We start from the raw sequence: 14486 nt of genomic DNA, 5'->3' as shown, positions 1-14486 counted from the left end.
TCATCGTCGCTCCCACTTGGTCGATTCATCGACTTGCATTGCTTCTTCATAACATTCCGGCTCCCCTCTATCAGTGAGTAGAATGTAGTTGAGGGATGGAGAGTACCTGTGAATCGACTTCCTGATCCTGGATGATCTACGCAAGCTTCCGTGATTGGCGTCGCTTATTTGTTTCGGGGATCGGCACTTTCATCAAAGACCTTCTCGGATTGTTTGTTCCTTTTCCTCGACCGTACATTCGGGCGCGCTCGTGTGTCGGAAGTCTCTCAAATCTACTATTTCCGTTTCCTTATCCTGACATTCTGAATTTTTTTTGCAACTTGTCTTTGTACGTAAACTCTTCGTTGAAGACAACATTCCCCGTTTCGGATGATCTTCCGATTTTGTTCATCCCAAAATCGGTAACCAAGCTCGTGTCACCATAGCCAATAAAGTAACACTTCTTTGATTTTGTATCAAGCTTGCTTCTAGCCGTATCATCATTATGAACATATGATAAGCAGCCGAACACTTTCGTAAATGAAAGATTTACCTTCTTGCCACTCCGCACTTCTTCTCGAATTCCGAAATCCAAGGGAACCGACGGTCCCCGGTTAATTAAGAAGGCCGCGGTATTGATCGCATCCGCCCCCGGAGAATGTCTTGGGCGCGTCCGAGTGTATTCTCATACTCCGAGCACGCTCGTTCAACGTTCGGTTCATTCTTTCGGCTACTCCATTTGTTGCGGTGTTCCGGAATAGTCTTCATCATCTTGATCCCATTATCGGCACGATCGTTTGAAATCACCATCAGTGTATTCTCCACCGTTGTCGGACCTCAAACACTTCAACTTGAGGTTTGTTTCATTCTCAACCATGGCTTTCCATCTTTTGAATACACTAAACACATCGGATTTATTTTTCATAAAGTAAACCCACACCTTCCTGGTTGAATCATCAATGAAGTTCACGTAGTAGCGTGATCCTCCAAGAGAGGGGAACAAAGGGTAGGTCCCCACACGTCCGTGTGCACCAATTCCGGCTTTTCGACCTTCAACTCCCCGCCCGCATTTGAGAAGCTTACTCGCTTTGTTTTCCGAGAATGCAGCTCTCACACGTATGAAGGTCCACCGTCTTCAGCCTCCGGAATTAAGCCATTTGTCACCAACAAAATTCATCCCCTTTTCGTCGATATGTCCCACGACAATGCCACAAATCTGTCTTTTGTGTTGTCAACCACAAGAATCACGATATCACGACGGGTCGTCATGTAGAGAGTGCCAATCTTCTTTTCCTCGGCTAACTACCATAGCACCTTTCGCCACCTTCCAAGACCCATTACCAAAATCGAGATCATATCCCTCATCATCAAGCCGACCACGAGATCGTGTTTCGCGTCGCCTTTGGAACATGTCTAACTTTGTAATCTTCCACGAGGATCCATTTGACATCTTCAAATTAATGTCTCCCGTGCCAACAACGTCTAGCGGCTCTCCATCGGCTAAATAAACTTTGCGAGATTCCCGGCCACGTAGTTTGTCATTATATCATGATGTGGGGTGGTATGAAAGGACGCTCCCGAGTCAAGCACCCAAGAGTCTATCGGGTCAACCGATAGCAACAACGCATCGCCAATGTCTTCCGTAGCGCCGTTGATTCCAGCCCCCTTGCGTCCTCCTTCTTTGGCGCCTGCGCTCTTCTTGAAGTGACTGGTTTTCCACGGTTCCAACACTCATGTGTTCGTCCCGGTCCGGATTGACCCCCGCCATTCCTTGACTTCGATCCGCCCCTATTTCGGTTGTAGTTCTCGTCAAAATTTCTGCTTCGTTTTCAACATTAAAAGCGAGAACTCGTCGATGCCTCTCCAGAACTGTCCCGCGCACCTCCTCAGCAAGGATACGATCCCTCACATCGTTGAACTTTAGTTTGTCACTGCCGACAGAATTACTAACCGCTGCTCTCATTGGCTCCCAGCTATTTGGTAGGGATGCCAACAAAATTAGAGCTTGTACTTCATCATCGAAATCAATTTTTACCGATGACAATTGATTTATAATGGTATTGAATTCATTTATGTGTGCGAAAGAATACGAGCATTTTCCATCATCTTTAGATGAAATAGTTTCTTCATGAGAAATACCTTATTATTTGCCGAAGGTTTCTCATACATATCAGACAATACCTTCATCATATCTACGGTGGTCTTCTCCTTTGCCACGTTGTGAGCAACGTTCTTCGACAGCGTCAGCCGAATGACTCCCAGAACTTGTCTGTCGAGGAGATTCCAATCTGCTTGTTTCATCTCCTCTGGTTTAGGACTCAGAGGTTCATGAAGCTTTCTGCCATATAAATAATCTTCAATTTGCATTCTCCAGAACACAAAATTTGTACCATCGAATTTACCGATGACGTGCGTCGTACCATCTTCGCCTCCCATCTTTTCTAAATCACAACACAACCTGTTGCTCTGATACCAGTTGTTAGGATTTAAATCCCAAATCCGACCTTTGTAAGCAGGTTCCCAGGAAAGATTGGAGGGTCACAGCTGGACCACTTAAATACCAACCTCCTTAGACATAACCTACTTACGCCGTGATGTAAGCGAAGAATAAATAGCACACACAAATTTATAGTGGTTCACCCTCAATGTGAGAGCTACGTCCACATTGCTGCTGCAGATCTTATTAAAGAAGAAATGTTACAAGTGTTTACAACACTCAACCTCACAACCCCAATCCCAATTACACTCAAGAATTTTACCACAGAAAATTCTCTCAAAGACCTTCTCTTACTTAGGCCTTTCACTAAGAGTATTTCTCTTAGAATTTTTCTCTCTTTGGATGTGTTGTCTTCTTCAATTTTTGTGTTGTGTTTAGCAAATGATCTTGGTGTCTATTTATAGGAATGAATTTCCTATGATGAGGTCAGCGCTTACATCACGACTAAGATGAGGTAAGCGCTTACATCATGACTATGTGAACAAAAGAATTGACTTGTTGGCCAATTCCACACCTAACAGTTTCATGCTAGTTAACTACAAGCAAGATAATGTGAAATAAGGTAAACATACACTATTTACATGAAAACACCTAACTCAAAAGGTGTAAAACCACAATCCACCTATGTGGTATTTAAACCAACTCTTCACTCAAACAATGAGCCAAATTCAAATTAAACTCTTAACTTAAGAGATTACCTTTAATCCCTTCACCACAACAAGCACTAGATTGTTGCTAACATCTTCAATTTAACTCTAACTTGAAGCAATATTTCTCCAACAGAATTCGACCTTATAATGCTTCTAGAATAAGCAGAAAGGTTACAATGTGAAACCTAATACTGGAAAGTGAAGACTGGATGTTTAATGTTTTGACAATACTGCGAGGAACATTTGTCCATCTTGTTTCTTTGGCACGTTCCTTTGCTAAGAACTCTGAAATATGTCTGACTGCTCTCGATTTGCTCTGAATTTTCTCTGAACAAAAATCTTTTGGAAGTGCACAACCTGATCCAATGCAAACTTGCCATCATACTTTAGTAGCATAAGTAATTCAAAATAACAAGAAAACAATTAATCAAAGTTCTTCTTCAACAAGGAAAAAGCAACCATTATACACTTACCATAAAACTACACAGACTTTTCTTATTGTGGTCTTAGTATAATTTTTATTTCTTCATTAACAAGGAAATAACTTGTGCAACCAAATATAAACACAATTATATTCAGAAAACACTTTCTATTAAGGATTCTTTATTTTCTTATCATAAGATTCACGCATAAACCAATCCTAAGACTCTAAGGATTATATATTCCTATACGATACAAGAAACAATTATACCATGCGGTTCATTAGTAAAAAATTCACAGCGTGCTCTATTTAAGCACTACCATTCAACCGGCATTCAATTTTTCTAAAAATTATTATAATTTGTACCCATTATTAGTACGCTTGAAACAAAATTTCCCTTCTTCTTCGTCTTCTTCTTTCCGTGGGTATATTCACAACTTATTTAGAATATTTGGTTTCATTTTTATTGTACTCTACCTATTTGAGTGAGTAACAGAGAATGTTATAGGTCTTATATTTTCAAATCATGTTGTCTTCATTAGTTGGTGAAGAAAAAATAAGAGGGTTGAAGTTAACAAAATGTGATAGTTAGATTTGTTGTTTTGTTTATAAATTGATAATTGGAGTTTGTTTTTTATGGTATTTGGAACTTATGTTTTAAATTTGAACTCATTTGAAGTAGATTTTGGTATTTATTCATCCGTTGAATTGTTGAAATTCGAATAACAAGTTGTTATTTAGATGAATGCCAGGCATGAATGTATGAACTTCAGTCACAAATGACTGAAGCACATACAACTATTGGTTGAACTTGTGACTGAAGCGCAAGCAAAAAATGACTGACTGCATTTCAGACATATATGGCTGCAAGCAAAAACGAACCACATCAATTAGTTACAAAAGTAATACTCCCTCTGTTTCAATTTATGTAAACCTATTACTATTTGGGAAGTCTACGAGGTGGTTCTTTGACCAAGTTCTCCTTACATTTTTTTCTAAACCATTTGAATTATAAATTATCAAAACTTATAGCCCTTTTTATGTAGTTTGTAAATATGTAAATTTTAATTTTACAAACTTAAAAAATTTATATCAAAATTAACAGTCAAAGTTATAAAGTTTGACCCTCGTACTTTGAAAAGGTTCACATAAATTGAAACGGAGGGAGTATTCATCACTAGTCACCATGTTTACAAATAACACACAATGTGTGTTAAGAATACGGTCCGGGCAAGTCTAAAGAGATACAAAAGGATTGTAACAGTATTAGATGCTAGATCTCATGTAAAAATGGAATGAATCCTCAGCCTCAAACAACCAGCATTAGGCTGAAAGTGTATGTGAAAATTGGCTAAACTTTAGGCATGTGTGATTGAAGTGCAAAAATGACTACACTTCAGTCATATGTGTTTGAAGTGCATGCCAACATCATTCACATATGTCTGAAGTTGTAACTTCAGACACAAATTTTACCAACTTATATCTTGTATATCTGAAGTTATGTTCGAAGTGACTAAATTTGCTACAATTTTTTAGCTTCGATTACCGCTTAAATAGCGGCCCCAAAATCTGGATTTGTGCATTTCACCCGGTTCATTATCGGTTTAGCCCAAGCCCATAACATTTAACCATGCATGTTAGCCCAATTGTAACTAACAACTAATAATATACTCATAATTAGTTATAAGTACATAAATCAATTTTTTAATCATCACAACACTTCATAAATCAACACAATAAATCATGACTTTAATCCTCCCATTGGGCCAGGGCTTCATCAACTTACTGAGGCTTTTTAATTCCTTTTTGAGCTCAAGGGGTGTATTGATAATGCCATACTCTTATCTTGGGTGAAATGGATTCACTTCTCCTTCAAAACTGTATCAATGATTCTTGGAGAGTACCTTGGAAGATACAGGAAAATGTCCACGAGATCAAGAAACTAGTAGCTGACTATGGAGTGATTACTAGAGATTGCTATAGAGAAGCAATAAAGTAACTGACAAGTTGGCTTTCATGAGCCATAACACTGATGTAATTAGGGGTATATACTCAATACAGTGACTTACCAACATCTATTAGAGGACTACTGACCACTAATAGATGCCGTCATTTAGAGTAAAAGGCAGAAATCAGGAAGGTTCCATTTTGAACCTCCCTGAAGTTCCTACTTTTATTGCCACTTTTTTTGGGCTAATTCTTTTGGTTTTCAACTAGTGTTTACATTTCATTTCTAGGGATGGGGCAGGTCAAAACTTGACCCGCCAGAATTGTAACCCGCCCTGCCCTGCCCTGTTTAACATTTTTCTGAAATATTGCCCTGCTAAGCCCTGCCCCACCCTACCCCTTCATTTTAGAATGCTAGGTCTGATGGAATACAGGCATAAGCAGCGGAAGCAGATCGCCAGGATTGAACTTGCCTGTAATATAGACAACACATAATCAAATATTTTAATCAAATATAAAATCGATACTTATCTCTTGGAACGTGATCGCGGCTACAAATCGAACCTTCAAGCACGAGAAAAAGCTATCCACACCTTCATCCTTCAGTTCCACAGTCTTCTACTGTGTAACCCGAATAATACCAAAAGTTGTGAAATTCGTGTGGGCAAATTTCTATGGAAAAGTTGAAGAAACTTCAAATACTCTTAGCCTCCTTATGGAATAAGACCCCTATTTTATAACTACAGGTTTAGGGTTTTCACTCTTTTCCAAAACCTGTTGGGTCTTTATTTTCCCCCAAGAAATAATATTCCATTTAATTCTTTATTATTCGGGCACAGCAGGGACCACAGAATTTAATTAACGAGGCTTTCTATTATGGAATTAATTCAAAAAATCTGAATTAATCCTACCATAATAAATTATGAATTATTTCACTAAAAAATCGTAACTGCACTCCTCAGTTCAATTTCGAAATCAGAAATTAAAACTTATTTAACTCCCCATGTTAAGATTACAGATGTCAATCAATTAAATTAAATTACTGACAATTTAATTCATTGACTAATTGAATCCTTTATATTTCTGCTTAACTTACATCATGTGACGGATACAAAATCCACCTGCAGGGTTTTCACATGAGACTTATAAGCATCTTCAATCTCAAAGTCGAGACATGGATTCTATCAACTAATTATTATTTCACAAACGTAATTTGCCATTATCCAATTTACCAGGAATACATAGACCCGCAATTGAGTCGTACCTTTTAATAAATCAAAATAATGAACAAAGCACATTGATCATAATAATTATATCAAGATTAAGAGTATAAGTACATTTAATGAACTAGAGAATTTGTTTTATATATTCAGTACAAAACACTTATCTCTACTTGGTCCGTTCAATACATACAAAATGTACTAACACAGGAAGACGGAACTATACCGTTCCCATAATGAAGATACATTATATTAATCTTGTGCTACAATCATAGCGATGGCTTTGTCCAATTTCCATATTAGATTGTGAACATAAATTTTATACTTATAAGAACCGACGATTTAATCTTCCGTGTATAAGTTAAACTCTATACACTAAATCATCTACTATATAAGTAAAGGACACACATACTATTACATGATCTATTTAAATCTTTATTAAACAATGAATAAATAATTGTTCTATAACAAATACTATATCCAAACACATGGTTAATAGCATATATCCCAACAATCTCCCACTTAGACTTTTAACCATGACACAATTGTTAGAATATACCATGTCTAAACACATGGTTAATGGTATATACCCCAACAATCTCCCACTTAGACCTTTAACCATGCATTTACAACTTTCATATGTATTCCTTTTGCACGACTACCAAAAGTCTTAGCCAATAAGCTATTTGCAAAAAATAACTTACCAAGTTGTTTTCTGATGCAACTTCGTCTAGTAGTGCTTCGTTGTAATTGACCGGTTCTGTACTAAGATCTTCAGGGATCCTATCATGAAACTCTCCAAAAAAAATGTATTTCTTTTCGGGAATCCTATCATGAAATTGTCCCAAGAGTATACACCGAACCGATCTTGGCTATTATTCTCCCACTACGACTAAGTACTACTACTATTATAGTCACACTATCAAGCATGTTTCTTTCAATATTGAAATATTAACGCCTTCATATAGTGTTATTTGCTCAAAATCACTCCTAGTACTTAGGGGAAGTGAATTTCCTTACGTCTATGAACGTTTCTCCCACTACTTAAATGTAATGGAACGTCAACCCTGACTTGTCGGTTAGAGGTTCTTGAACTTCTGAATTTTTAGATGACTTATTTGTTATTTCTCTGCTCAGTTCCTATAAAACTAGTTTACTTCTAGGAACTTGGTTTATTAAATAGTCCTTTTCTAAAAATCTAGCAATTGTATTAACAATTACCTTATTTTCCTTTAGGACAGTAAATAACCTCCTTTCGTTCCCTTTGGATATCTAATAAACATGCGTACATCCGTTCTTGATTCCCACTTATCTGTTTTCCTTTTGAACACATGTGCTAGACAACCTTATATCCGAATATGTTGCAGATTTGGCTTACATCAAATCCACTGTTCTATGGGTAGCAAAGGTACTACCTTAGAATTAAATTAAGAATGTAACTCGCAGTTTCTAAGACATATCCCAAAACAAAAAAGCAAATATAAATAAGTCAATCATTAATCTTACCACCTTCAAAAGAGTCATATTTCTTTTCTCTTCCACACCAATCTATTGTAGAATACTTGGTGTAGACAATTGAAAATGCAATCCCCTATTTAACAAGTAACTAATGAACTCTACAAAGAGGTACTCGCCACTACGATCAAATCACAGTGACTTAATATATTTTCCCTGACGCTTTTCATTTTTGCTTTAAATGCCTTGAAATTCTCAAAACATTTGGGACTGTAGAGAATCAAATAAATCAAATAAATCTATTCATATCATGAGTAATCTTCTATGAATGTCACAGAATACTCAAAATCACCTCTTTCCTTGAAGTTCATTATACCACACAAATCAGAATGGATTAGCTTATCATTAACTTTATTTCCTTTTAAGAGAAAAGGTCTCTTAGTCATTTTTCCTTCTAAATAAGACTCAGAAGTTGGTAGTGCCTCCAGTTTCAATGAACCTCAAAAGTTCATCATTTGACCAACTTCGAAATTCTATTCAGATTAAAATGACCTAGACACAAGTGTCACAGATAAGTTCATTCAATTCACGAAAGAAAAATAAATTCTTTTATGGGACAGACTAACATTATTCAGTTCAAAAGAGTTATTAATTTAAAGTGTCCACGCATCAATGTACCACAAGAGATAAAATGTTTTATCAAACTCAATAACACAAGAGTTACAAGAAAAATAAACTAACTATCCATCTCTTATTTGGTTAGAAACTGAAAATAAATTCTTTCTAACAAAAGTTACATATAATGCATTCTTTAATTAATGTCTTATCTCTATCGAAGAAATTCTACGACTAGTAGTAAGTGGGCTGGATAAAGTCTATTGAGAATTTGAGATATAATCATTAAATAGATCATTAGTTATGTAGTAAGAATAATAAAATTAAAAACACACATCACACATACAACCATGCATACTGAATAACTAGATTCGATTGGGAAACTTAACTATTCATGCAAACTATATGAGTCGTGCCAGATAATTCACTCCATAAATTAAAACAGGACCAACTCAGATGGAGAGTAAACTGCTAATTTAATTTAGGTAAATATCACTTTTAATAAACCCTAGTTCCATTGAGCCAACATGTAACTCAGTTGGAGAGTCAAGACAAGCTATCAATTAATTAGGGACTGAAGCACAGTAATTTACAATAATGAATCTATCCAATGGGGAAGAAGATCTATGTCAACATATAAACTCATTATATCACTGTTACATACAATGGAGACCATAGAGAATGAACCCTACCACCACTGTTTGAAGAAATAAAAAAATTATTTAACAAAAAGTTTCCAAAAAACAGAAAAACGACCAAAAACCCATCTAAATGACCCCAGATGGCCAAAAGGGCCCAGTTTTGCTCATGAGTATTGCTCAGTGGGTCGTTTCCGATGAACCTACCAAATTTCGAGTCAATCGGAGTTCGTCAAAAATCAGAATTCCGAAACCATGACCAATTCGGATAATTTTTTTTTTCCAGCCAAAATAGAATTTAAAAAACATATACATTTGTTTAGTAGTTCTTATCACATATCATCATTAGTGTACTAATATACATGAATCAAGAATAACGAACAAAATTTTAAAATATGTTTACATAATCTCAGTGTTGCTTTTACGGAAATTAGCATGTTTATATAATTATTGAATATAAAATTCAAAACACACCACATAGATATCCATGCATCTTGAATAACAAATTTCAATATAAAAGAACAATTCATGCAACATATGTATGTGATGCCAGATATTCACTCTATAAACTTAAAACCAGAGCTAACTCAGATGAAGAGTATGCTGCTAATTTAAGCCAAGTGAATATCATAATCATTATCTCTAGTTCATTGACCCAACATGTAACTCAGATGGAAAGTTAATACAATCTATCAATAACTAGTGATTATACCTAGTGACAACCCATAATAAATCTATCCGATAGGGAGGAAGACCTAAAGTCAATACATAAATTTATTATTTCACTAGTATATAGTAGTGAAACCCATAAGGAAGAATCTCTATCACCATTAGATCATAGCCAAGTAATTTTTCCTAAAAAAAAATATTTTTTTTAAAAACGAAAATTGCCCAAAACACCATCTAAACAACCCCGAATCACCGAAAAACAACATGATTCACTGCAAAGCAGTGTGTATTGCTGACTGGGTCGTTTTTGATGAACCTACTGAATTTCAGGTCAATCGGAGTTCGTAAAATTCTTGATCTCCAAAACTATGACCAAATCCAAAAAATAACCGATTCAGGCGATTGAAGGAAAATATAATCTAATCTATCCTTATCATATATCAATTTCATGTTGAATCATCATGTGTAATCATGTTACATAAATAAAACTGACATAGAGAGTACTTTTTCATAATTAAAACACGTTTTAATCAGAAAGAACAACCTAACCTATCTAAACACCCTCAAAGATTATTTCTTACTATGTGTTTCCAATGAACACACCAAATTTCAGGTCAATAAGAATTCGTGAAATTCGTGATCTCCACTACTAAACAAATTCGTCAAAATAACTATTTTAGGCATAGCTAAGGATGAAATAATCTGATCCAGGTTTCTATTCTCCTTTTATAATTATCCCACGAGCTCAAGGCATACATTATGTCGCTTCTTCTGGGTAAGACATACAACACATAATTACAACAAATTGTCCACTCGATTAATACACTTGAGAATCCAAGATATTATGTTTCTCCCTTTTGAGTGAAAACCTCAATATGTCTTCTCATGAATTAATTAAGCTTTACTAGTGTCTAAAAGTAGATTTTCTATCAGTAAATAAAACCACCACCACTAGTATATATTTATTCAAGGACAATTTTCACAATACATTGAGAATACTCCAATGACTCAAATAAATAAACCATATTAATGGATCCTATTTATTAATCATAACTCTCAATCCATGTGTCAATATAATCTCACATGTATAAAGCTATTAAGAATTTTCAAAGATTCCAAACAAATTAACCACTTTGATTATAACTAGTTATTAATCACAAATTCTTAATTCGCACTATTTTAAATAGATTGCCATGCCATATTACGACGTGACGCTATGCCTGTCAAGTGGGCCGGGCGAGGCGGGGCCGGGCCATATAAATGTGGGTCATCGGGGGCCGGGACATAGTTAGTGGGCCGGGTTCGGGGCCGGGTTCGGGGAGGGAAAGGGGTGTCCGGCCCAGCCCCCTACCCGGGTAGGGGTACATAGTGGGCTAAGTGGGCCGGGTTGGGTTTTAGTAAGTGGGCTGGGCCGGGCCGTGTTTTAGTTAGTGGGTCGCGCCAGATTTTAATTATTTTTTAAAAAAGTTCTAATACTAAAATTTATTAAGTTTGATACTTTCAAATCTAGTTGTTGTCAATTCCCTACTCTCCTCTTTCTCTAAATTTCCTACACATCTAAATCTTTCTCTCTCTTCCAACTTCCAAATTCAAATTTCAAAATTTAAATTTAATGGATAATGATAATCCTCCACCTCCTCCTCCAGTCCGAAGATCAATTTCAAGTCCGGTGTGGTTGCATTTTGAGTGAGTAGACGAGAAACATGTTAAATGTCAACATTATGGTCAAATATATCTCCATAAGTCCGAACCGATTTTTGGGGGTATTGGTCCGTTACGTAGGCACTTGGACAAAAGGCACAAAATTGAACTTTGAAGTTTATCTCTTCTTTAAATTTCTCCATCGACGCTAGCGTTTTGAACTTTTCATTTGTAAGAAGTTAACCGTTCAAGTTTGTATGTTTTGAATTTGCAATGTTATCAATTTAATTTTGAAGTTTTATTTTAAATTACTTATGTAGTCTTGTATCACACTCTCAACTTTTTATAATTTTTAGCACTTAAATAGCCGTTGGGAGTCTTCATTCCAACAACATATTCAAGATATACACAAATATACCATTAACATATACAAGATATACATAAATTATGAACTTTTTTTTGGCTATAAATAAGCTAATCTTTTTAATCCCCCCCCCCCCCCCAAACAACAAAAAAAAAAAAAGGTTGAAATGAAATCACACAGTAACTAAATGGGAACAATGCACATGAGTTTTGATACTAAACCAAAGTTCTTAATCTAATTATCTCGTCTGATCCTAAGTCCTAATGTCATGTGCAGATTGTCACCTCTCCATCATCAGCGGAGACATTTCAATATGCTAAAAAATATTTAATTATTATTATTATATATAAAATATTTGAAACTAATAAGATTTTATTAATATATTATTATATATATAACTAATAGTTTATATTATATTTGAGTTGATCCTTTTATTTTATTTTAACGATTCTCAGAAACTCAACTATCAGTAGGGATAACTGATGACACAACATTTCGACATAACTATCTTCCTTTTAATTATGCTAATTGATTATTTTTATAATAATATCCATGATGCTCAATAGTGTTATTATATATATGTAAAAATGCTTATTTATGATTTTTTTTAAAAAAAAATTAATTCGAAGCGTCGGGCCCCCGGTGGACTAGAACCCGGGCTGTTGGTGGGCCGGGCTACCGGGCTAAATGGCATGTCCGGCTCAACCCCCTAATTTTTTTCCACTAGCCTAGCCCACCAACCTCTTACCGGGTTGGGGGGCCGAGCCGGTTATGGGCCAGGTTAGGTGGGCCGGTCCTGGGCCGACCCGGCCCAATTGACAGGCTTACGTGACGCTTCAAAACCTAAAACTGGTTTTGCCAGCCGCCACCTTGTAATCCCAACATCAAGGACAATTATACACAGTAGGGAAAAATAACAAATACTCCGTATGAGTCAAGCATCGAAAAACAGAAACAAGTTCCAACCTCCGGAGCATTAAATAAGAAATTCCCCTACATGGCTAAACACGAATTTTGGCTTGTCATTAGGAAAAGCTTTCCACTGCCAAACGGGACTTGGCTATATAATTGTCACTCAGCCGCCAGCCCCAAACCTTAGCTTTGTCCTTCTACCTTTTTTTAAAATAAAAATAAATAATCTGCGGCTTTTCTATGCCATTGCCGCCACCTCTCTTCTTTTTTAATTTTGCAATACAATAAGTAATAACCTATCTTGCAAGAACAGAGAATGTTAAATATTCATTCCCACACGTAGTAAAATTGTATACCACTGTTATCAAGATACCACTAATCAAATAAATTGATTTCGGCTAAAAGGAAGAACCCAGGTTAAAAATTGTGTATTCATGTATATAATCGAACTTACATACAAATATACGTCTATGTTATCTAGTTAGATGCAAGTATGGCTCTTGATGCCAATTGATGGAAATCAGGCATAAACAACGGAAGCAAATAGCCAGGATTGAACTTGCATGTAATATAGACAACATATAATCAAACATAAAATCGATACTTATCTCTTGGAGCGTGACTGCGGCTGCAAATCGAACCTTCAAGCACGAACAAAAGCTGTCCACGCGTTCATCCTTTAGTTCCACAGTCTTCTGCTGTGTAACCCGAATAATACCAAAATTTGCGAAATTCGTGTGGGCGAATTTCTATGGAAAAGTTGAAGAAACTTCAAATACTCTTAGCCTCCTTTTGGAATAAGACACCTATTTTATAACTACAGGTTTAGGGTTTTCACCCTTTTCCAAAACCTTTTAGGTCTTTATTTTCCACCAAGAAATAATATTCCATTTAATTCTTTATTATTCGGGCACAGCAGGGACCACAGAATTTAATTAATGAGGCTTCCTATTATGGAATTAATTCAAAAAATCTGAATTAATCCTACCATAAGAAATTATGAATTATTCCACTAAAAAATCGTAACTGCACTCCTCAGTTCAATTTCGAAATCATACATTAAAACTCATTTAACTCCCCATGTTAAGATTACAGATGCCAATCGATTAAATTAAATTATTGACAATTTAATTCATTGACTAATTGAATCCTTTATATTTCTGCTTAACTTACATCATGTGACGGATAAAAAATCTACCTGCAGAGTTTTCACATGAGACTTATAAGCATCATCATCTCAAAGTCGAGACATGGATTCTATCAACTAATTATTATTTCACAAATGTAATTTGTCATTATCCAATTTACCAAGAATACTGTAACGACCCGTTTGGCCGTTTAGGACTTTTGAACTCGTTTTCGCTAAAATAACCTTTTCATAGTTTTAAAGGGCATTCTTGACTTGCAGGAATTGGTGGCACGGTGATTTAATTGGCGGGCATTTTTATTTTTTTTTGAAATATATTTATTTAATATGT

Source organism: Lycium ferocissimum, chromosome 6 (assembly GCF_029784015.1).
Source record: "Lycium ferocissimum isolate CSIRO_LF1 chromosome 6, AGI_CSIRO_Lferr_CH_V1, whole genome shotgun sequence".
NCBI lineage: Eukaryota > Viridiplantae > Streptophyta > Magnoliopsida > Solanales > Solanaceae > Lycium > Lycium ferocissimum.
The sequence above is the reverse complement of the archived record's forward strand: the minus strand, read 5'-3'. Positions refer to the sequence as shown.